General features: G+C 35.9%; 1 long non-coding RNA gene across 3 annotated transcripts in view; it reads right to left on the bottom strand.

Moving 5' to 3' along the window:
- The window catches only part of LOC143689906 (uncharacterized), a 305,999-nt gene that overhangs the window by 185,618 nt on the left and 96,506 nt on the right, over positions 1 to 23,875 (bottom strand). The window contains exon 1 of one of the 3 annotated variants that reach the window (XR_013178965.1): positions 12,005 to 12,115. The exons of the other annotated variants lie outside the window; for them this stretch is intronic. This is a non-coding gene — a long non-coding RNA (uncharacterized LOC143689906). Of the gene's footprint in view, positions 1 to 12,004; positions 12,116 to 23,875 lie in introns of those variants that run through there. 3 annotated transcript variants of the gene reach the window in all.

The raw sequence follows: 23,875 nt of genomic DNA, 5'->3' as shown, positions 1-23,875 counted from the left end.
CACCTCATTCAGGGTGGGTCTTAACCCTTGTATGCTGGAATCCTTAAGAGGAGGATAAAACACATATGAAAACTAAGAGATGAAATTAAGAGAAGCTCACAGAGAAGAGTCCCAGAGAAGCTAAGAGAGGGCCCACAGAAGCTTAGAGAGGAAGCTCCTGGAACCAGAAGAAACCAACAGACCAACAGATGTTGGCCATGTGACAGAGGTGTCTCAAATGACAGCAGCCTGTCTTCAGAGTCCAGATATCATCCTGTCGATGGCTCGAGTTTGGACATTTTCATGACCTAAGACTGTAAATTGAAGGTTAATAAATCCATATTGTAAAAGCCAACCTATTTCTGGTATACTGCGTTCCAGCAGCTTTAGCAAGATGAAACAGCTGCTTAACAATATCATATGAAAAATAATACTGACAGGTAGCGATCTAATAAGCTTGTTGCAAGGATTAAATAAAATTATATATACAAAGCACTCAGAACAGTACCAAAGGCAAACTCAAGGATCAATGGCAGCCATCATGGTTTCCTTTCAAGCTATAGATTTTATCAATCCCTCTTGGGAACTCTCTCTGACAAACTAACAGCCTTATCGCCATTTCTCATACACCCCTTGAATTTTATTTATGCCTCCTCTCTTCCTGGGCCCATATCACCAAACTGGAAATGCTGCCATTTCTAGAGGCTGCTGCTTTATAAGTGAGAGCAGAATGGGGGAGAGGATATTGAAGAAATACCCATGAAAGCACCTTATAAGTACAGTCTTATCTTTCAACTTCCTGCTCTCCACCAGTCACTGTTCACTGAAGTGTAATACTGAGAAATTAGTGCTTTGCTGGAATGGTGGGTTGTGGGGAAAACAAATAAAACTGAACAAACTTCAGCTTTTCCCCATGGAATCCCGGTTGCTTATGAATCCCTGAGGCCTGTTAACAGACACTAAGTGCTTACAAAATAACTCTGATGGGGAAATAATTTAGATTATTTAAATGAACATTCCTTTTGGCCTGTTCAAATGCAAAAGATCCCCTGGCCCCTTTCAAAGAATAGGAGTCGAGTTTCATATTCTGAGCCAATTTTCTTCCCCTTGCTTCATTCTACTCTGTGTTGGTTTCCTTCACAGGATAATGTGCTTTAGTATTTTTATATGTTTCCCAGAGCACTTTAAGAAGGAAGGTACCTTATGAACATAAGACAATAAAATTCCAACAAATACATACTGCTTATAGCAACCCATGCAGGTTTTGTTACCTTATACAACAGTGTGCTAAATTTTGATCTCTAGGACAAACAAAATAAACTACATGAAATTTAGGAATTCCTTGTCTCTGAGATTACATTAGGTACATTAGGGAGGTTAATCTTGTCAAGTCACAAGTACTACACTTAATACATTTCTGTTTTAAAATGTTGATCAATTTTATGAAAGCCTCAATCCTATGTACCATGCCAGCTTCCTTATTAGATTTTCAATTTTTGTATCATTCATGGTTAATCAGGCAATTATAAGCCAAGATTTAATATTTTTCCAGTTTTCCATTCTTAAGTACCATAAGACATGCCCTATTATGCATCTGCCAGTTCCAAAATTCATTGCTTAGAGGGAAGGGGTGGATTTTTCACTTTGGCTCCTAGAGCTGTAACAAGAGCACCATGGATTTCCTACAAATACACATCTGGCTTCTTGCCTTTGTTGTGCTGGATAAATCAATTCCAGGAGAACATCCATCCCCCTTGAAATCTTTGGCCACATGCAGAACACCAACTGGGTTGGAGTTTACTTAGCTCCATCTATACTCAGGCAAAGGATCAGCATAGAACATGTTGGTGTATTTGTCTTTAGATCTTTCTCAGGGGCCCCAAGCAATTGTAAGAAATAAAAATGATTTATAGATCAGCTGCTACTATGGGCCAGGCACTGTGCCATAATCTGGAGGTTCAAAACTACAAGAGCCTTTGTCCTCGACAAATTCACTATCTACTAAAGGAGACACACCTAAACAGTTAAACTCCCCTTTCTTGGTTACTAACTGAGGCAGAACTAATAGAGAGGACATTTACTAAATATTGTCTGACATTTTGTCTGAAGGACTTAGAACACCTCAAAGATGAGCTTGGGAAGGACCTTCTGACACACTGTATTTGTTTCCATGGATCCAGGAAAAAGATGGACGCTCATATTTTCCATGTTATCTGACTTAGTCCTAGAGATTACTCCAAGCCCATTTGTGGAGCATTGGGTCTGAGATGCTCCGTCTGAATAAAATCAAGTGAACCAGTGATAAGAAATGGTCCTTGTCACCAAGGGATTATATTCCAAAAAAAAGCACTCTAAGTTCCATTTTGTAAAATGGAACATGCATGCTACTGACGTGGAAGATATGTCACAGCTGGTGATCAGAGGCCACAGCTGAAGAGGACTTGGACTATGCTTTAACCCTCATGAAAGGCATTGCATACACTGCAAAAATGCAAAAACAAGAAATAAATAAAATAAAAATCCGTGTTTCGTGTTTATGCACACTTTCCATTTAGATGTGGTCTGTTCATGCATGGGGTTAGAGATAAATAAAGTCAAGAATATTTTAAACTTCAACTTGGAAACTTGTCTACACAATTTGAATTTCTTAAAACATCTCATCATGAGAACAATAACATATTTATGGATAAGACTCATCAAGCACAGATGGATGCTCCCAAGAGAAGGGAGAATTCCCCAGGGAGGGTCCCAAACCCACTCACAGCTCTTACTGCTCGCTTTGCACTGGGCTCAGAAGATTTGCTTAAAGATGTGTAAAATTGCATGTAGTTTAACAACCCCTGAGGGTTTTCATGTGTGTTGTTTATTCCATTCTTTGTGATAGAACATTCACTCACAATTTTCTTCCTGAACAGCTTTAGAGGTTTGGAGAGAGTGTAAATATTTAGTTTTTAAAGTCAAAACTATTCACTTTTTTTCAAAATACTTCTCTTTGGGAAAGTCTCAAGCATCTGTTTAGAAAAAATCCTTATAGCCAATTTCTAACCTAACACAAACTACAGGGAAAAACACAGAGTTAAATAAACTTTAAAGGAATAGGATTCTCAAGATATGGGACTGAGGCATAATCTGGAACCCAGATGTATCCATTTGAATGTTTGGGGTACAAAAATACAAAACTCAACTAAAAATGGCTTAATCATTTAGTCACACTATTTTCTCTAAAGTAAGAAGTTTGGAGGTAGGATGGTTCCAGGATTAGTTAATTCAGCAGCTTAATAACATCCTCATGTAGCCAAGTTCTTTCTAGCCTTTTGCTCTACCATCCTCAATGGGCTGATTTTTGTCCTCAAACTAATATTGTCATGTTTGCAAGCTGGCAGCAGCCACTCCAAACTGCACGTTCCATCCAACAATGTTCTGAAGAAACAGGATTCAGCAATTCCCTGTTCCTTTTTAAAAGCAAAGTTCATTTTCCAGAATATGTCATATAGAATGATTTTTATGTCATATTGACAAGAATTGTGTTACAAGGCCATTCCTAACCCAATTACTAGCATAATAATGGAATTACCAGTCTTAGCTTAGATGAATGTCCTGGAGCAGAGGAAATTCTTGAGGTTCTTGGTTGCCCAACACCTGAACCAAATTGGAGGCAGATGGAAATGGCCATTGGGTAAACAACCAAATGTCTACCACACCAGAGAACACAAGTGCTCTGGCTTTGTTTTGATCCAATCTCCCTAATGACTACTTTACTGGGCAAGAAAAAAAAAGAAACCATAAGGCAAGTGGGTAAGCCCAGAGCTCTGTTGTCATCATGCCTGGTTCAGCTCCTGGCTCTGCCATTTATTAGTGCATGATTTTAGGCAAAGTACTTAACCTGTTTGTGTCTGAATTTCTTCTTGTGTGCAATGTCAGAAAAATAATACCCACCCCATGGAGTAGCTGGGTAAAGGAAGTTAAATAATGTGTATACAACATTTAGCAGAGTATCTAGCACCTGGTATCAATAAAGATTAGAAATTGTTATTCATAATCTTACTCCAGAACTAACTTCTAATACCTGCCAGGATTTAAGAATCCTCTCATTCATACTGAATTAAAAAAAAAAAAAAAAAAACACTAAAAAATGCAAGTCGCACAAAAAAGTCTGGAGGTAGGGAAAGGAAGATAACATATTTAACAGAATTAATAAAAGCACACCAGTGCCTGAACAACTGCTTGACTTTTAAGTTTATGTTTGACTTTGGACACAAACCATTTCATTTATTTCAGGAAACAAAAAGGAAAGCCCATTTGGCAAAGGTAAACTAGCATGCATGAATTCAAGAATGTTAGCTATCTTTTCAGAAACTACAGAAGGGCAAGATCAGATTATTAAAATCAAATGTGCTGGGTTCACGTCCATCCCTCTCTCTCTGACTATAATTCTTTATTTACTTGGTAAATGTGCTCTATAAAAATGTTCGAAATAGAAATCCTTGATCCTCCCTCTTTTTTTCCTTCTGACAAACACATTTGTCAAGAGACTTAAAGAACTGAGTAGTAATTTATAAATTCAGCTTTAAAATGAGTTACACCTGAGTAGGGCATCGAACCCAGGATACTCAAATATATATTGTCTTCAAGTTCCAGCTTTGTTAATTCTCATTATGAAGAGTCCTCTGACATGCATTTATGTGGCCTTGGATATCCTTTTCTCAATCTTTGCCATACGCTAGATGCAATTATTTATTATATAGAATGTCTAATTTACTTTAGGAGATGTTTTTGATCTAATCATACATGGATTTGGCATGCTAGGAATGAGAGCTAAAAAGGTCAGCCAATCAAAACAGAAAGATGAACGAGTTGAAAAGTACAGCTTGCTGGCTGCTTTTTGCTCTTGGATTAGTGCTCTATTATCCCTCTGATGTGTGACAAAGGCAAATTAGAGTTGTAAGTGGCATTTGTAAATTTTATTTGTACTCCCATTTAAAATTTGTCCTAAAAAACTTTGGTCCAATTCTAAGATGTTGGAGCTTCAATATGTTCCTGATTTGAGAGAGTGAAATAGCAAGGCTCCCTTCATGTTTTTATAAATCAAAAACACAAACACCTGAAGCAGTGTCGAATGTGAAAAAATAATGTTAGAGTTTTTCATAAGCTCCTTATGAAACCTATTTTGTGAGTTTCCTCAATACTAAAAGGGATTCATAAGCCAAAGGGATAGAAAGAAAAGCTAGAAATAAAGCATACAAAATCTAAAACAAAAGTGCTGATCTCTGAATCATATAGTACAACATCCAATTTTCTTTTGAGTTATGAGTTTGCCATATGGGGATAATATGAAGAAAATTCCAAATAAAATCTCCATGGACTCTTTGTCTCTGGGGCTTAAGATGTTAGTTCATCCTTCCAAAAAGAAAACGCTATGGATAACTAACATCATACATAAAGCTAGCTGTTAATCAAACTCAGAAGAACACAAAATATGCTGTATATGAATAGACAGTTAAGAAGCCGTGGTTGTTCTCTGTAATCGTAGCACCCAACACACAAACAAAATTGGGCAAAAATTCAGGGCAATCTGAAAAAAAACAATACCAATTAGGGCAAGAAAGGAAAATGGAAAATGACACCATCTAAGCTTGTTCTTATTTAGGAATGTCAAACAGAAAGATCTATAATTTTTTTGGCTTTTCTTTAAAAGAAACAACTTCTTACTTGGTTCTTCTTCAATGGGGGAAAGAGACAACAATTAGCAAACCACAGATGAGAGAATGAGTTCTCTCATTTAACACCAAAATATGCCACCCAAGACCACAATTGCTGCCATCTCCACTTAGCAATGTCCATTTTTTCCTTGTTTTTTAAAAACTCCAAACCTCAAGGAAGGTCCAGTGACTTTTCACTTGAAGTGCCTTAGGGAGCCAACTAAATAAGATGAAATAAGAGTTTGAGGGTTTGTTTTATCAACTTATCCCATCAAGAGGCAACAAATAATTACTGAGCACCAACTCTGTGCAAAAGTCTTAGCTACACTCTGGAGAATGAAAAGTCTGTCCTTGCTCCTATACGATTTTACAAACAAGTAGGGGAAATGGTGACTATGCATAAAAATTATACCAAAGTTGCACAGAGGTTCAAAGTTCAAGCAGAGTTTATTTCTGTTAAGTGAAAATAGTTTTCCTTGCCATTTGATTTTAACTTTCCATTCTCACAAACATTGAAAGCCCAGGTAAAGGCAAATCCTGCATAAGGGACGATATAAGGACCATAAAGCCTGGAGAATCCCAGCGCTAACAAGAACCCCTAGAAAAGGCTGACTCCCAGTAAAATACGAGTTCCATGAGAATGGATATCATGCCCACAATATTCACGTTTTTCCCTCTCACCAAAGGCCTAAAATCTAACAAGTGCTCGAGGAATATCAGTTACCATTATTGTTAAGCCAATCTGTGACGGTATTTGGAAAAAACACATAGGATGATAAGGAGCTCTTCAGTTTCACTGTTGCATTTTCAGTTGTCCAGCCAAGTTTGAGAGTAGGGGAAGTGGGGTGGCAGAACTGGGAGAAGGATTATCTCATACTGGGAACTAGAAGTACACTAAAACCAAGGGAGCATGTACAGGTGAAATTTCAATATAGGATCCTAATGGGTTACCTAAACAAGAGGAGAACAGGAACTTGTATATGGACAAGGCAGAGAAGCAGAACCAGAATTTCATGGGTAAGCAGGAGGAAGGCCTGGAAAAGCATCTGAGATTGGCCCCTGAGCGATGTATGGCTACACCATCTATTGTAAAGATTGGGGACCAAATGGGCATTGATTATCATTTTGTAACTCGTCCCACAGCCGACCTAAAAGCATTCTTTCAGAACAAAATGGCTCCAAAATATTATCTGAAAGACATTATAGCAAATTAGGGAGTGTGGTAAGTATGTATAATGTATGTATGTATGTAAATAAGTATGTAAAAGTCAATAGCATTCATTTGAATAAACAATTCAAAAATATTTCAAATAAACAATTAGAAAATATGTTTTTAAAGATCTAATTCACGATAGTAACAAAAGTTATAAACCTACCAGAAAAAGTTCAATACCTATTTGAAGAAATCTTCACTAAAGGTAAAGGCCAGATAAATGGAGAAAGATACCATATTCCTAGTTAAGAAGACTCAATATTTTAAAACTATCAATTTCCTCATGTTAACTTAACTTAAATATAATTTCAACCCAAATATAATTGAATATTTTTCAGACCTAACATTATTCTGAAAGACAAAATGTTGAAAAGAGCCAAGAAATTATTTTAAAAAGAATAATGAGTAGGAAATTTAGCATACTTCAAATTATTGAGAACACCTTGCTATTGGTACAGTAATAAATAGATAGATATATGAAACAAAATACAGAGTTCAGAAGTCAACCAATGATATATAAAATTTAATAGATGAAAAATGTGGCATGTGAACTCAATAGGGAAATGATGAATTATTCAAAAAATATTTTTTAAAAAAGACTAAATAAGGAAAGCTAGTTTTTTGTATGATCCCACTGATATGAAATAAATAGAATAAGTAAACTCATAAAGTCAAAATATAGATAATATATTACCAGGGGACAGAGTGGGATAGGAAATGGGAAGTTAAGTCTTAAAATGTACAGGGTTCCTATTTGGAAGGATGAGAATAGTTTGGTAATGGATGCTGGTGATGGGAGTACAACATTGTGAATGTAATTAACAGCACTGAAGTGTATCTGAATATGGTTAAAAGGGGAAATGTTAGGTTGTATATATGGCAATAGAATAAAATTTGAAAAATAAAAACATAGCACTATACTACATAGTGAGGCCTAAGTTAAACAGTGGACTATAGTAAATAGTTATAAAAATGTGCTTTCATCAGTTGTAACAAATGTTCCACATCCATGCAAGATGTTAATAATAGGATGGTATATAGAAATCCTGTATTTTATGCATGATTGTTCTGTAAACCTGCAACTTCTCAATGACAAAATATAAATAAATAAATGTTACCTGGAAAAAAAAATAGGACACACACAGGCTGTATATTTGGGAAAAACAGTCATATTCTTACCATTTGCTAAAGTAATATCTAATCAAAAATTAAATATAAGATACTATTTTAGGGGCAGTGCTGTGGCTTAGCTGGCAGAATTCTTGCTTGCCATGCCGGAGACCTGGGTTCGATTCCCAGTGACTGCCTGTGCAAAAAAAAGATACTATTTTAAAGGATATCTTTAAAATAGTATAGTGAGGAAGTCCCTCCTAAGTAAGACCCCATCACCCTATAGTCAGATAGTAAAAGAATGACAAATTTGGGTACATAAATACTTACCCTGTACAGTAAAAGAAGCTGTAAACCAAGTTAGAAGGTGAACTATAGATAGTAACATAAAATACACAAATCAGGTAACTGAAAAGAAAAATAGGCTGTTTCTGCAAATCAATATGAAAAAGCTAAGCAACTAAGCAGAAAACAAATGTACTAAGTTTGTGATAAAACAATACATGGAAGAATTTTGATAAATGATAAACATTTGAAAAGATCACAATCCTCACTAATAATCAGGGAAATTAAAGGAAAAAAACAAAATCAGTTTTCACCCACATGATTAGCAGAAATGAAATAGATTATTGATAACCAATTTTGGTTAGGATATTGGTATAGAAAAAGTCCATACCATTCGTAGAATTTTAAACTAGACCCCACTCTTTTGAGTGCTAACTTGACAGTCCATATCAAAGGTTTAAGTATAAATATCTTAAGCCCTTAAGTTATACTTCTATGAATCTGTCCTGAAGAAATACTGTGTATCTATAATGAAAACCTTTGCTGTATTATTTTGAATTGAAAAATATTGTGAGACTAAAAAAATGTATATATTATGAGACTACATCATTATCCAACAACAGTTTTGGTGAGGTTGATTTTATGAGATCTTCATATAATTGAATGTTAAAAACCCATTTTTAAATTAGGTAAGTTTACATGTCCTGGCATGCCAACATGACCATTATAAATTGTTATATAAAGAAACTTAGAGATTGAAAATGTGAAGTATGATTGCATTTTGTTTTTAAACTACCCAGAAAATACTGTGTGTATGTATGTGCCTCTGAATCACAGCAGGAATTAAAAAAAAAAAGTAGCTAGAAAAATAAACATCAAATAATGTGGCTCTTGGCCCCTGTGTCTGGCACAATTTAATATTATTTAGTCTTAAACCTATTTGCAAATTAAATTTTACAACACTTCAAAACAGAAAAGAGAAAAAATAAAAGCGCTTTTGTTATTGAAATGGGCACTCTGCTTCCTGCAACGGCCCTGAAGCTCCTCTGAAGAATCGCCCTTGGAAGAAGGTTGAAAACCTAGACTAGCAAATTTGTTAGCACTAGCAAATTCATTAGCATAACCTCCTTTACCACTGCTCCCAGAAAATATTGACTTGCAATGAAATGGCCCTGTGCACATTTAACTTAAGAGAGAAAAACATAAGCAGTGCTAGATTAATTTAATTTCTGTCCACCATTTCATTTGGGAGTGCACAGAGCAAGTATGAGGGACAAGAGGTGAAAATGTTGTTAGTTATTAAGTCTTGTTTCCAAAATGCTCTCATTGTATAAATATCTTGCCAGGATGAACATAATTCTAGTATTTTAAAAACCATTCTTTACAAATGAAACTCCAGGGGCTTGTCCCAGGGCTGCAGAAAAATCTGTCTGGGTTGGTCTTATTGAAAGATGAAACTGCTAGTCTTCAGCCAACTTTTTTCAAGAGCAGATCTGAAAATACAAATGCTTGCCTTTCCCACGGATTTAAGAGCCCATCTAATTCCGACATTACATGCACTTCCAAACGGTACCCGAGGAATGTTTAAATACATTCAGGTTCCAAATGGAGAGTTGATTTGAACTAAATCTGGAGCAACAGCCTTTAGGGGGACAAAGTTTTATCACAGCAGAGACTCAAGGCTCAGTCATCAATAGAATAGAGCAAACTGGGAGAAACAAAAACACATGGTTCTTCCAGGCAGAGGATGATAATCAGGGATAGTGTTTATCAAGGCCTGACCTGGCAAGGCAGAGTCCCAGTCTTGGCAGGACTAGCCTGCCGCAGTTAAGCAGCAGGCTGTGCACTCAAGGATTTATGGTTAGGACAGTGGACATCAACCAGGGGCAATCCCCTCCCCACCCCAGGGGACATTTAGCAGTCTGAAGACATTTTGATTGACACAACTTGGTAATGCTATTAGCACCTAGTGGGTAGAGGCCAGGGACACTGCTCAACATCCTATAATGCACAGGATGGACCCCTCAACAAAGAATTATCTGGCCCCAAATAATACTACTTTTGAGTAAACCTGATCTAGGGACTAAGATAAAATCCCAGTTATAGGAACCAAGACAAAATCGGGAATCAGAGTTCATTACAGGAACAAGGCAAAAATGTGAAACTGAAACCAGACTAATATAACAAGTTGAGTTGGAATTGAGTCACCTGAGCTATCAAACTAGGTTCTTTATCTCCTGATTAGGGCCAGTGTAGGTCTTAGGACATTGAGTGAAAGGAACTCCAGTAGGCTGATCCCTGTTCGGCCACTTAGCAACCAATGGACCCTGGGCAATTTTATCTCTACACCTCAATTTCCTTTCCTGTAAAAGAGATAATAATAGCACTTGTACCTAGAATTGTTATGAGAATAAGACAATGCATGGTAAGTACTTCTAACACTATGCCCAGCTCATATAATGTGGTTGATAATTGATAGTTATAGATGGGGTCAAGTGGCTCCACTTGGAAAAAATGATTTTAAATGGGAGAAGATAAAAAAGCAGGGTAATGCTGGCTCAATTCCCCCCAAAACCTATCTAGCAAAGAGTTCCAGGAAAAACATTAAATCAGGAATTAGATTTATTTAAAGCCAGAGTTTTATCACAAGTGAGAGAAAACTAAAGAACAAGAACACCCAAAAGAAAGTTCTATAATATATGAGGCCCTTGTCTAAATTGGTCCAATCTTTAAACAGCTATCAGAAGACTAAACCACCCCTTTTCTCCAGGGGTGGCTAATTGCAGTACTCTGTTCTCAGCCCTACATTCTGAAAAATTGAGGGCCTGATATTTCCCCCCTTACTAAATCAAAAATATTCTGGAATATGTTCAACCCTCTTTCTGTTCAAGGCATTAAAATACAATGCTGGACGCTATGCTTGAGCATCTAACACAGACAAATTAAGAACTCTAACCAAAAATGTCCTGCTTGTCCTGTTCTAATGCATGATTAATTTTCTGGAATTTATATAATGAAAAACAAAAAAGAAAACAAATGAGAGGAAAAGGAAAGTCATTATATTGTACATTTGTTCCTAAAAGTAGCTTGGCTGGGGTTTCCAACCCCCTGCTGTATCCCCAGACAGACCAAAGGAAACCAGCAACCATGTGCTGGGACCTCATTATCATAAAGATGCCAGTAGAGAAAAAGTCACATCAAGTCCTGGCATGTTGGATCTCATCTGAGTAAAGAGACTACAAAACCTTTTGCCCCCGAAGCTCCCCTTTAACATAGACCCCACATTCAGAAGGCTCCCAAGTAGGGTCTCATGAATTCGAGAAAATGAATGTTGCCAATCACCAAAGGTGGAAGTGTTTAAATATTTGAGTAGACATGTGCAGCATCATTTTGGAAAAATATATTAGCTCATCTGACTGGCATGTATATGCACCCATCGTATACAAGATATAAAATATGATGATTTATGATCCAGGGCGACAAGGACAATATCCACGCAGCATGGTGGTCCCTATACATACGAACTTGATTGGTTCGGGTGACCAGTCTGCCTACCTTGGAATGTAAAGGAAGAGAGGATGACAGCAGAGTCCCTGACCTACTAATGGGTTTCCAGGAAGAAAGGAAATGTGCACAATGTTGGGTGACAATCTTTGATAATAATAACAAATAACATTTGTAATGTTTACCAATTTTACCATGTTTTCATATACATTACCTTATTGGAGTTCAATCTATCCATTTTACAAATTTCAGAAACTGAGGCTCAGACAAGTTATGCAACTTCCCAAGATCACACAGCCAGAAAGTAATGAAGAAAGGACTCAGGCCCAGGTCCAACTGATGCCACAATCCATGCTTGTGATTCCATCTATATGTCACACTGTCTCCCAGCATCTTCTCAGCCAGGCACAGAAAAGAGAAAAAGAGACCTGTTTCCCCCAAGCAGCTGCCCTCCAACCCTTTCTACTGCATCGTCAGGAAGAGGAAACTTCCCAGTTTTGCACATTTCGCCATCACCCTAAAGGAACTTTGTGATGCACGAAGCCATCTCCTTCCTAAATGTTCTTCCCAATTTCATTTGCACAGGAATGCTGTTTCCTGAGGATGGTCATCAACATGTCATATCTAGTTCATAGTTTTGATGTCCAAAATTAAATGACTTAGATCCCTTTATTAGTCTCCACATTCTCCTCTTCTTGAGGAAGGAAAATTTTTAATTGAATCAATACAGTTATTCTGAAAAATAACTCTAATATTATCTAGCATATATATGACAGAATTAAACCTTTGGGGAAAATCTGTTTGTATTCTATGTTGGTATGTAGGTATGCCTGTGTATCTGGATGTATATATCTGTATATGTATACATGTAAAGAGAGAGTCAGTTCAAGCTGCTTTCAAGATGCAAAAAGATTTCAGAATATAAATATAAATTCCAAAGTTCAAAGTGAAAAACAACTTGTTTTTAATCAGAGTAGTAAGGACAAACCTCTGACATTCAAAATATTATAGATAATTGTTAAAGAATTTACCATTGCATGTGTATTTATTTAGAATATTTTTTCTTTATTGAAGTTATGTTTAAATCTCTGAAATATGTTCTACATTTCCTTTGGTTCTAAATTACAAAATAAATATTTGCAATTGCAGGCAATAGCAGAACTGCATATTGTAATTGTTATAGGTAATGACAGATTCATAATCTTTGACATAATAATAACTTTTTAACTTTTTTGGTAACATTCATCTCCTAAACATTTATAAACATTAGCTAATTTGATGTTACCAAAAGGCCTCACAAATCATATATACAAGTAAATTCCTCATGCCCCATTTACACTTAATACACTCTCCATTAACTGATTAACTTTTAAATAACTTGAAAAACAACTGAGAAATCATCCAATGTGAAAATAAAATCTGAGGATGATTTTCATGCCTTTAGGAAGACAACTTTGTTTATTATTCTTTGCTTAAATTGCCCCTCTTAGTCGGGGAGTATACTGTCCAGCCCCCTCCTTCATTCTTCTCATTGTTTGGGCTTATGTTATTTAAAAGAATCATTCGCCTTCAACATCAAAAGTGAAAGGCAAGTTGCCATAGCTACATGGAACATAAGCTGCCAGCCCAACCACCCCCAAGCCACAGCATCATACAATGAGCCAGGTTTGTTTTAATAGGTAAAGAGGAATTAGAGATCTTAGAATCATATTTTGAATAAGTTAGAAATGCCTCTCCTGCATTTCCCCTCCTTCTCTGTTTGTATGGATATAATATAATAAGTATTTATTAAGCACTGATTACCAAGTAATGTGCTAAGGGATTTGTGTACGTTAGCTCACTATAATTATAAAACTCTGCCAGGTAGGTATTATTATCTTTACTGTTATGAGAGCATCATCATTATTAACAGGCTCATTTTACAAATGAAGAATTTGAGGTTCGGGGAGGGGGGTGTAAATTATTTGCAAAAGATGAGACAGAACAAAGAGAAAAAGTCAGGTCCCTCTCATCACAAAGCTCACTATTCTAGCCACTACCCCAGTGGTTCTCAAACCTTGCTGGGCATCACACTTACTGACTAAAACACAGATTGCTGGCCTCACCCCACAGTTTGATCTAAAAGGCCTAGGGAGAGTCCCAAAAAGTAGCATTGCCAATGATTTCCTAGGTAACAATGATGCCATTGATCCAAGGACCACACTTCGAGAACCACTGCAGTACACCATATTTCTTCCCATAGATGGCCCTGTGAAATGCCTAATTTGTAACGGCAATTGTGCCAGCATTTACCTATTTTACTGGATATTGGCCAGCCTTTCTGAAACAAACCAACAAAAAGAGGTGCTGATACTCCCAACCAAAATGTTTCATCACAATAAACATCTGTCCTGCGTAGGCCTTTTTTTTTTTTTCAGAGCCTCCTGTCCTCATTAATCAAATCCATAGGGGAAAGACACTTCCCCAAATTCATGTCATCCTTATTATTTTCTCTTTATTCTTTTGAGAACAAGGATATCACTCTTGTGTCCACTTTTTGACTCCCATCCTGGGACCGCAACAGTGAACGTCTGCCTTTGATGTTCTTGGTTGCAGAATTGTGCAGAAAACCAAAAACAGCAAGGATGCTGCCACCCTCATATACATCTGCAGGGGCTTTTTTTTTATCCTGTCAGTTAACATGAGCTTGCTCTTCGTGCCATAGGTTTGAGAAGTGAGCTCGTGATTTATGCTATAGTAAATTTGCTTATTCTAAAAACTATGCCAAGTCTAAGCTTGGAACAAAATTTTATGGGCCAAGTAGTAAACCCTGTAAAGTCAGGTTTTAAAATGGAAAATGTTATTCAGACTAATTATGGGCCATGCAATTGGGCACTGCTACAGCAAGCTTTGTTTAAAATGTTACCCCAAATGAGGCCATCAGAAGAACACATGTGCCATAGATACAGCCAAAATCCTTTGTCAGTAAGTAGAGCAAGTGGCAGTGGCAAAGGGGTGTGACTGCCCCTGACATTCCTGTGGCAATTTCCTCATTAGACAACCATGTAGTAAACCTTCTCAAGCTCCAGACAAAGGATGATGACCTTTAGTTTTTAAAGGGGGGGCTGAGGGGTTATGTAGAGACAAGCAGAAGAAATAATTCCTAAGTCAGGAAAAAAAGATGCCTAGTGGAAAATCTTTTCAAAATCCTTTTTTTTTTTTTCATTTTATTGCAGCAAATCAAAACTCATTTCAAAAAAAATAATATCACTATGAATTCAAGAACTGAAAAGATTTAATTTCTGAGATGCAAACAAATTAAATGTATTTAAACTGTTTACTAAATCACTACAATCGATATAATTGTGATGATAGGGTATTATTTTGGTTCAACTTCATTTCGGTTGAAATAATAGCTTCATGAACAAATTCTAAAGTCCAAGATGACTGATTCCTTTATACATTGGAAGTTGAAATGAGTTCCAAATTTGGAATGTTATTTCTTTGCTTCAGATGTGCTTGTGGGGTCTTTGCTGATAATTCTTTGTATTCACAGCAAATCAGTCTACACTTCCAAGTTAGCTTATTTTCATCTTATGGCATTATCAAAGGCCTTAACTGAACGAAGAGAGACTAAAGCTTTGTTTTAAAAATACCTTAAGGACCAAGGTAAAATCACGATGGTCAAGGCAAACTAAGTAAAGAAACAAAGTTTTAAGGCATTTAAATCAATTGACAGTCATGTATTATCCAACTTTGTTCATTTCTTTCTGTATCCATTTTTTTAAAATAATTAGTGCAACCTCAATCTTCATTTTCTCATTGTATACCCTATTAACAAAAAAAGAATACATTGTAAAAGAAAATGAAATTGACAAGTACTTGGAAAAATTGAAATCAAAGTCATAACATTCTACTTCGGTATATAATAGTACATAATTAATAGAAGCAAAAACTGCAACCTGAAAGACAATACAATCTAGCATCAACACATCCAAGGTTCAAAGAAGAACTCAAAAATAAGATATTTAGCATTTGCCTACAGCCCTAAATTTAAAATTTGAAAAGAATTAGTTCTGATCCCATTAATTTTTTTGTTTTTTTGTTTGTTTGTTTGTTCTTGCTTGTTTTGATGATTCCATTAATTTTGTTAAGGCAAATCACCTAAACTCTCTTTTTGGTGGAAGGGGGATCTGTATTTTCAAATGTATAAAGGCATTTGATAATATAAATGGAAACTATCAAAATGCAGGAAGACTCCTATTCCATAGAATTGCCATTAAATCAACTTTATAACTAAGAGCACTCGGTATACCACAAATCTATTATTTTTTCAACAAGTATGTCTGATCACTACCAGGTACCAGGAACTATGCAAGATAAATAAAACACAATTCCTGCCCTAAAGAAATTCACAGTCCAGTAAAGAGATAGAACGAAGTACACAAATAGGAGTAGTGACATGTTATAATGGCTGTGAGAGAAATTGGTACATTAAGAGGGTAGTTAGTCCTCCCAGGCGGTAGACAAAAAAAGGTTAAGAAATGTTTCCGAAATTTTTAATTTCGCAAAGAAGTTTACTCTTGAGCTAAGCCTGGTGTTCACTAGATAGACATGGATGGGATTGGTTGAAGGTTAGTGAGAAGGGAAGAAGAAGATTGATGGGACTCATAAGCCAAGATAGAAAGAATGAATGGTATAATACATTCAATTAACTATAAATAGTTCAGTGCAACTACAACATGATATACAAGAAAGGATGCAGCAAGACATGAATCAGGGTCAGATTGTAAAATAGTCTATGGTAAGGATTTGGTCTTCACTTTAAGAACATTGGTTAGTCATTGAAAGGTTTTAAGCAAGAAGAAGACATAAACATATCTGAATTTTAGAAAGATGCTCCCAGTAGCTTTCTGAGAATGTGCTGATGACATCAAGCCAAGTGGCAGGGAAGCCAAGTTAGGAAGATTTTGGAACAACCTGGATCAGAGGTAACAAGAAGCTAACGGGGGATCAATTAGGGTGGTAGCAGGAGAATGGGGACTAGGAGAAGGAAGGAGCAATTGACTTTGATGCTTGATTGGCTGAAGGAATGAGGGATAAAGAAAGAAAGGAGTCACAAATGACTCCCCAATTCCTAGGAGTATAGAGGCTTCTTTGCTAAGATGGAGAATTCAGGAGGAGAACAAGTTTTGGGTTAAATTAAAATGGGTTTAGGCTTGGCCATTCTGAGTTTGAGTAAACTGTGGAACATCCAGGCAAATATTACCAGGGGGAAGACCAATAGTTTAGTGGGCTGAGACTGGGTATTAGCACCTACAGGCCACGTTTACATCAAATATTAGAACATAATTGTTCACAATTAAAATGCCAGGGTACAATTGGTTGGTCCACCTCACTACAACCAAAGCTTCTTCTATGTTAATATTTAAAGATGGAAAGCTGAGTACTCTGAAGATGAGGAGTATGGTAGTCTCACTCAAGTTTAGGCAAAGCAAGATGGAAAATATGGCAGAGACAATGCAAAAAGATACCACCACTCCTATAACACTCCCTTGCCAGATGTAACCTCTTATTTAGTGTTACTTGAAGGCCAAGGTCATTTTATATCATGGGGCTAGACCTTGGCCTGGACCCTGATTAAGCCAGATTGCTTTAGTTTTGGTTCACACTATGATAGTAATCAATGGAAACTTGACTTACCTTACTCATCTACCTGTATTTCACACACAGTACCTACCACCTCATATGTGATTGTCCCTAATCTTCTAGATAGACCTTATGAGTTCCCCATGAGCTGAATAATCATCTGCCTAGCATATCCCTTTTTCTAGCACCAGCCACAAGCTCAATATAATTAGCATATTTTATCATTTAAAATGCTTATTAGATGGCAATAAAGATCCTCAGTCTATAAATATAATCCTCAGTCTATAAAACAGTAACACATTCTTATACTGTCCATTAGAAATTTGTGGACCGATCTAGCACACACAGAAAAATGAAACATCATTGGCCAAACACATATTTTAAATGCATACAATAAAAATTGCTAAGAAGACCACCTATAACCAAAGACCACCTTCTAAAATAGCTAAGAGCTCAGAGTATGCAGTTTATTTCCCATTAAAGTAATGTGTTTGAGCCTGCCTTAAGAGACCACTTGCCTAACATAAATGCAGGCACTTTCCCCAGTGCATTCGGCTATTAAATTTTTTTTTAAGAAAAGGAGTTATACAAAATGAATTGCCTAATGAGCTTCATATAGCCTGTCTCCATAAGCAATGTTTTTCTTAAGGTCACCCCATATGAGGTTTTAAGCTTCCCTACTGAGTCCTCAGACTCCTAAGCACAGAGACAATAGGCTTCCACCTGTTCCGTGAACTGAACTGAGCCCAGCAATGACTCCTCTTAAGGTCAATGGTTCATAAAGAGGCTATGCCTAAACTTGCCCCAGGTTTACTGAGGTTAACCATAGGGATCCCACTCCACCTATGATCACTTCAAAAAATCCTAGGGTTGCTTTGGGGGATTTTGAGAGCCAACTGCATTAAATCTAACATAATTATAAGTTATGGGGTCCTAAAAAATTATTTCACACGTTAGAAACATAAACTTTAGCAAGCACTGCAATGGAAGAACACCTGCCAGAAAGAAAACTTCAGTTTAGAACCTGGGGTGGTCTTCATATACTGATTACATAATTTTACATTATGAGCAACGAAAGGTTAAATACATTGTGCCAGGTGGTAAGTAAAGAGTGAGCGTCTTGGGTAAAAGTAGTCAGGAAGAAAATTACCACCTTTCCCCTAATTATTTAGGGAAATAAAAACTTCAAGCAAAGGTACAGCCAGAAAGCACAAGTAATAAAGATGCCTACTTACCATCAGAAATCAGAAGGGCTGTGGCAGGGCTGAACTAGAAAAGGAGGTACAATTACCAGAACCACAAACAAGGCAGGCCTTCTACATGTGAGGGCTATTGATTAGAGAGCCCAGCTCCATGTGAAAAGGATCTCTTGTTTGTAACCCTTTTAGCAATATTCTCTCTGGCACTGGTGGCCAATGGAACACCACAGAAATGTGCAGGAAAATGTTTAACAGGCTGTAACCTTTAAAGGCAAAGATATATATGACCACAGCTATATAGACACAACCATAAATCATTATAAGTAAATGTAAATTAATAATGGGCAAATGGGAGGTGTCTGCTGATGGTCCTCGAATATTAGAAAGTGCACACACATTAAAAAAAAAGCACTATGCTTTTAATAAAGATTATTTTCCTAGTTTCTTTCTCTAGTCATCACAGGTTACATGAAGTCTTCACCAACAGAACAGAAAAAGTCATTTCTTCCAGGCTGCCATCATACAAAGAACAGAATTATCCACTGCAGGTTGCTGGAAGGTTTATTTATCATTGCTCCTTTATGCATACTGCATGTGGTGTCTGTAATAAACATATGGTAGAAAATGTTTCATCATGGCTGGGATGTCATACTAACCTGGTCCAACACATTAGGTTTTATAGCTGATCTTTGCACATTGTTAACAAATACTGTGGAAAGCCAGGAAACCTGCTTTTAAACAGCTGTGAGAATTCACTGACTTCTAATATCTCATCCTAAAAGAGGATAATGGTTAACAAGATCCAATCTGAGCACTTTCTGGAAACCTAATTTTGTAGTTACGGGCCCTAATAAAGATATATTAGCACCTACTTGATAAACTCTCTAAATTTTACTTTCAATAGTTGAAACTGTGCATCTTGCTTTCAGCCTGGGACCAGGTGGCTTATTTTAGTAAATTGATGGTTTTAAAGAGTTTTAAAACATACCATAACCTTTTCGTTTTATTTGGGAGGTTCTTTGTTCAGCCTTAATTGGCTAATAAAAATCAATCTTTTGAATTCACCTTTTAAAAATGGTTCTATTTTCTGAAAGAAATGACAAGTCACTGTTAAATGCTTACCGCATAGTGTCCTGTAGAAATGTGATGGTCTTAGTGATAAAAGCACCTAATGCTGAAAGGCATAGCATAGGGTAAAACCAGGATGCTGATTTTCACAGTTCATTTTTCTGAACATCACACAAGTTCGTTCTTGGGAGATAGTGCTTCAGCTTTTTCAAATCCCAAAACACACTGAAACAAGTTTCAGATTCTGTAAAATGTTAGTTTCAAATTTAATGTTCTCATATCAGGGATGAGAAAATCAGGGTCGAGCTAGATTAAATGGCTCATCTAAAATCAAACTAATACTAAGCAACTAATATGCATTGTGTTTACCATGTGTTAGGTAGTATGCCAAATACTTCACATGGAGGATCTCATATGCAACTCAATACGATAATATGAAAAATTTTAATTATCATTCTGTAATGCAGCTTTCTGTTGCCACAAACTTAGCAGCATAAAACAATACAAATTCATTCCTTCATAGTTTTCATGGGCAAGGAATCCAAAATGTTTTAGCTAGATTCTTTGCTCAAGGTCTCCCAGGCTGAAATCAAAGTGTGAGCTGGCCACATTCTCATCTGGAAGCTTAAAAAAAGGAAAGATCAGCTTTCTTCAAGGCTTGTATGACAGAGGTTCCCATTTTCTTGCTGGCTATTTTCACATTAAATAGACATGGAATTTTTGAAGGGCTGAATTTTGTTTTCATTTTCTTAAAAGGTAGGGAATTTTAGCACACACAACTCTAAGTTGGAGTATGTATCTGTGAGAGTGCTTGTATGAGTCTGCTTTTTTTAAACATCCACTGCTCATCTATAAGACAATTCTATTTTCTGTTAGTGCTGCTATTATTTAGGTGCATATATTCATGTGCATGCAATAGGAAGTTATTTGTCCTACCATTTAGTAAATACCCAATTCTATATTGCTCTGAAGAACTAGATAAGATAGAGCTTATGGATGTATAGAAGACACATGAAATAAACTTAGAGAGCTCATCAACAAGAGATACCTACAAGAAATACCAAAGAGAATTCTAAAGAATAAAAGGAAAAGACAGGAGAGAGAGAGAAGTTTGGAAGAGAGTGTAGGAATGAAGATTATTAGTAAGAGTAACTAAAAGGGTAAAAAGAGATAAATAAATAAGATATGATATATAAAAAATCAAAGGATAAAATGATTGAAGTGAATATTGCCTTTATAGTAATATCACTGAATGTTAATGGATTAAATTCCCCGATGTTAATGGATTAAACTCCACATTTTGATTAATGTCTGATTAAATCAACAGACACAGACTGGCAGAAAGGATTAAATATATAAATATGATCCCTCTATATGCTGTCAACAAGAGGGTCACCTGAATCCAAGGACACTAATAGTGTGAAAGTGAAAGATTAGAAAAAAGATATTCCATGGAAACAACCAAAAACAGCTGGAGTAGCTAGACTAATAAAGTATAAGACATACTTTAAATGCAAAACCCTTACAAGAGACAAAGAAGGACAAAATATATTATTTAAAGGGCAATTCACAAAGAAGAAATAATAACCATAAGTATTCATGCAGCTAACCAGGGTGCCACAAAATACATAAGGAAAACACCAGCAAAACTGAAGGAAGAAATCGATGGCTTTACAATAATAATTGGAGACTTCAGTATACCACTCTCAACAGATAAGACATCTAGACAGAAGATCAATAAGGAAACAGAGAATTTGAGTAATGGAGTAAATGAACTAGACCTAACAGACATATACACTTACCCTGTAAACAGGGTACACATTCTTCTCAAATGCTTATGGATCATTCTCCAGGATAGACAACATATTGGATCACAAAATGAGTCTCAAGAAATTTAAAAAGATTGAAGTTATACAAAACACTTTCCTGATTATAATAAGATGAAGCTGGAAATCAATAACAGGAAAAGAACTGGAAAATTCACAAACATATGGAGGATAAACAGCACACTCCTAAACAATCAGTGGTTCAAAGAAGAAATTGCAAGATAAATCAGTAAATTTCTTGAGACAACCAAAAACAAGAATACAACATATCAAAACTTACAGGATACAGTGAAAACAATGCTAAGAGGAAAGTTTATAGCCTTAAATGCATAGATTAAAAAAGAATAAAGAAGTAAAATCAAAGACCTAACTGCACACCTATAGGAACTAGAAAAAGAAGGGCAAACTAATCCCAAAGCAAACAAAAGGAAAGAAATAACAAATATTCATGCAGAAATAAATGAAATTGAGAATTAAAAAAAAGTAGAGAGAATCAACAAAACTAAAAGTTGGCTGTTTGAGATGATCAATAAAATTAACAAGCCCTTGGCTAGATGACAAACAAAAAACAGACGGCACAAATAAGTAAAATGAAAAATGAAAGGGGAGGCATTACTAATGACCCCACAGATATAAAAAGGATCATAAAGGATACTATGAACAACAATATGCCAACAAATTAGACAACTTAGATGAAATGCAAAATTTTCTAGAAACACACAAACAACCTAAACTAACTGGAAGGAACAGAAGAACTTAACAGACCAATTACAAGCAGAGATTGAATCAGTCATCAGAAACTTCCTAACAAAGAAAAACCCAGTACCAGATGGCTTTCGGGGGTAAACTCTACCAATCATTCCAAGAATTAATAGCAATCCTGTTCAAACTCTTCCAAAAAACTAAAGAGAAGGCAACATTACCTGATTATTTCTATGAAGGCAAAATCACCCTACTAATAAAGCCAGATAAAGATACTACAAGAAAAGAAAATTACAGACCAATTTCTCTAATGAATATAGATGCAAAAATCCTCAACAAAATTCTTACAAATCAAATCCAACAGTACATTAAAAGAATTATACACAATGACCAAGAGGGTTTTATCCCAGGTGTGCAAGCTTCATTCAACACAAAAAAATCAATTAATGTAATAGTTCATATTAACAAATCAAATGGGGAAAACCACATGATCATATCAACTGACACAAAAAGACACTTGACAAAATCCAACATCCATTTTTTATTAAAAAAAAATTTGAAAGATAAAGGACATATATGGAAAACCCACAGTTAGCATTGTACTCGATGGTGAAAGACTGAAAGCTTTACCTCTAGGATCAGGAACAAATCAAGGATGCCCAGTGTCACCAGTGTTATTCAACATTGTGCTAGAAGATCTAGCTAGGACAGTTAGGCAAGAAAAAGAAACAAAGGGTGTTCAAACTGGAAAGGAAGTAAAACATGCACTATTTTTTCACTATTTGTAAATAACATGATCCTATATATAGAAATTCTCCAAAATCTACAGCAAATCTACTATAGTTAATAAACATGTTCAACAAAGTGGTGGGATGCAAACTCAACGTGCAAAAATCAGTAGTGCTTCTATACTCTAGTTGGGAGCCATCTGAGGAGGAAATCCAGAAAAAAACTCCATTTATAATAGCAGCTAAAAGAATAAAATCTAAGAATAAATTTAACCAAGGATGTAAAGGACCTGTACTCATAAAACTATAAAACTTTACTAAAATAAATTTTAAAAAGACCTAAAGAAATGGAAGGATATTCTGTGTTCATGGATTGGAAGACTACATATCATTATGATGTCAATTATACCTGAATTGATTTACAGATTCAATATAATCAAAATTCCAACAGCCTTCTTTGCAGAAATGGAAAAGTCAATTATCAAATTCTTTGGGAGGGTAAGGGGTCTGAATAGCTGAGAACATATTGAAAAAGAAGAATGAACTTGGAAGACTCACACTTCCTGATTTTAAAGCAAATTACGAAGCTACAGAGTCAAAACAGCATGGTACTGGCATAAAGATAGATACATTGATCAATGGAATTGAACTGAGAGTTTAGAAATGGACCCATTCATCTATGGTCAATTAATTTTTTGACAAGGCTTCCAAGTCCATTAAACTGGAAGTACCAGATGTGCATATCCAAAAAAATGAAAGAGAACCCCTATCTCAAACTTTACAAAAAAATTAACTCAAAATGGGTCAAAGATCTAAATTTAAGAAGCTGAATTATGAAACTTCTAGAAGAAAATGTAGGGAAGTTTCTTCAAGAACTTGTGTTAGGCTATGGTTTCTTAGACTTTACACCCAAAGTACAAGCAATGAAAGAAAA

This window comes from Tamandua tetradactyla, chromosome 7 (assembly GCF_023851605.1).
Source record: "Tamandua tetradactyla isolate mTamTet1 chromosome 7, mTamTet1.pri, whole genome shotgun sequence".
NCBI classification, from domain to species: Eukaryota; Metazoa; Chordata; class Mammalia; order Pilosa; family Myrmecophagidae; genus Tamandua; species Tamandua tetradactyla.
Note: the sequence above shows the minus strand (reverse complement) of the source record. Positions and strands in the feature narration are given on the sequence as shown.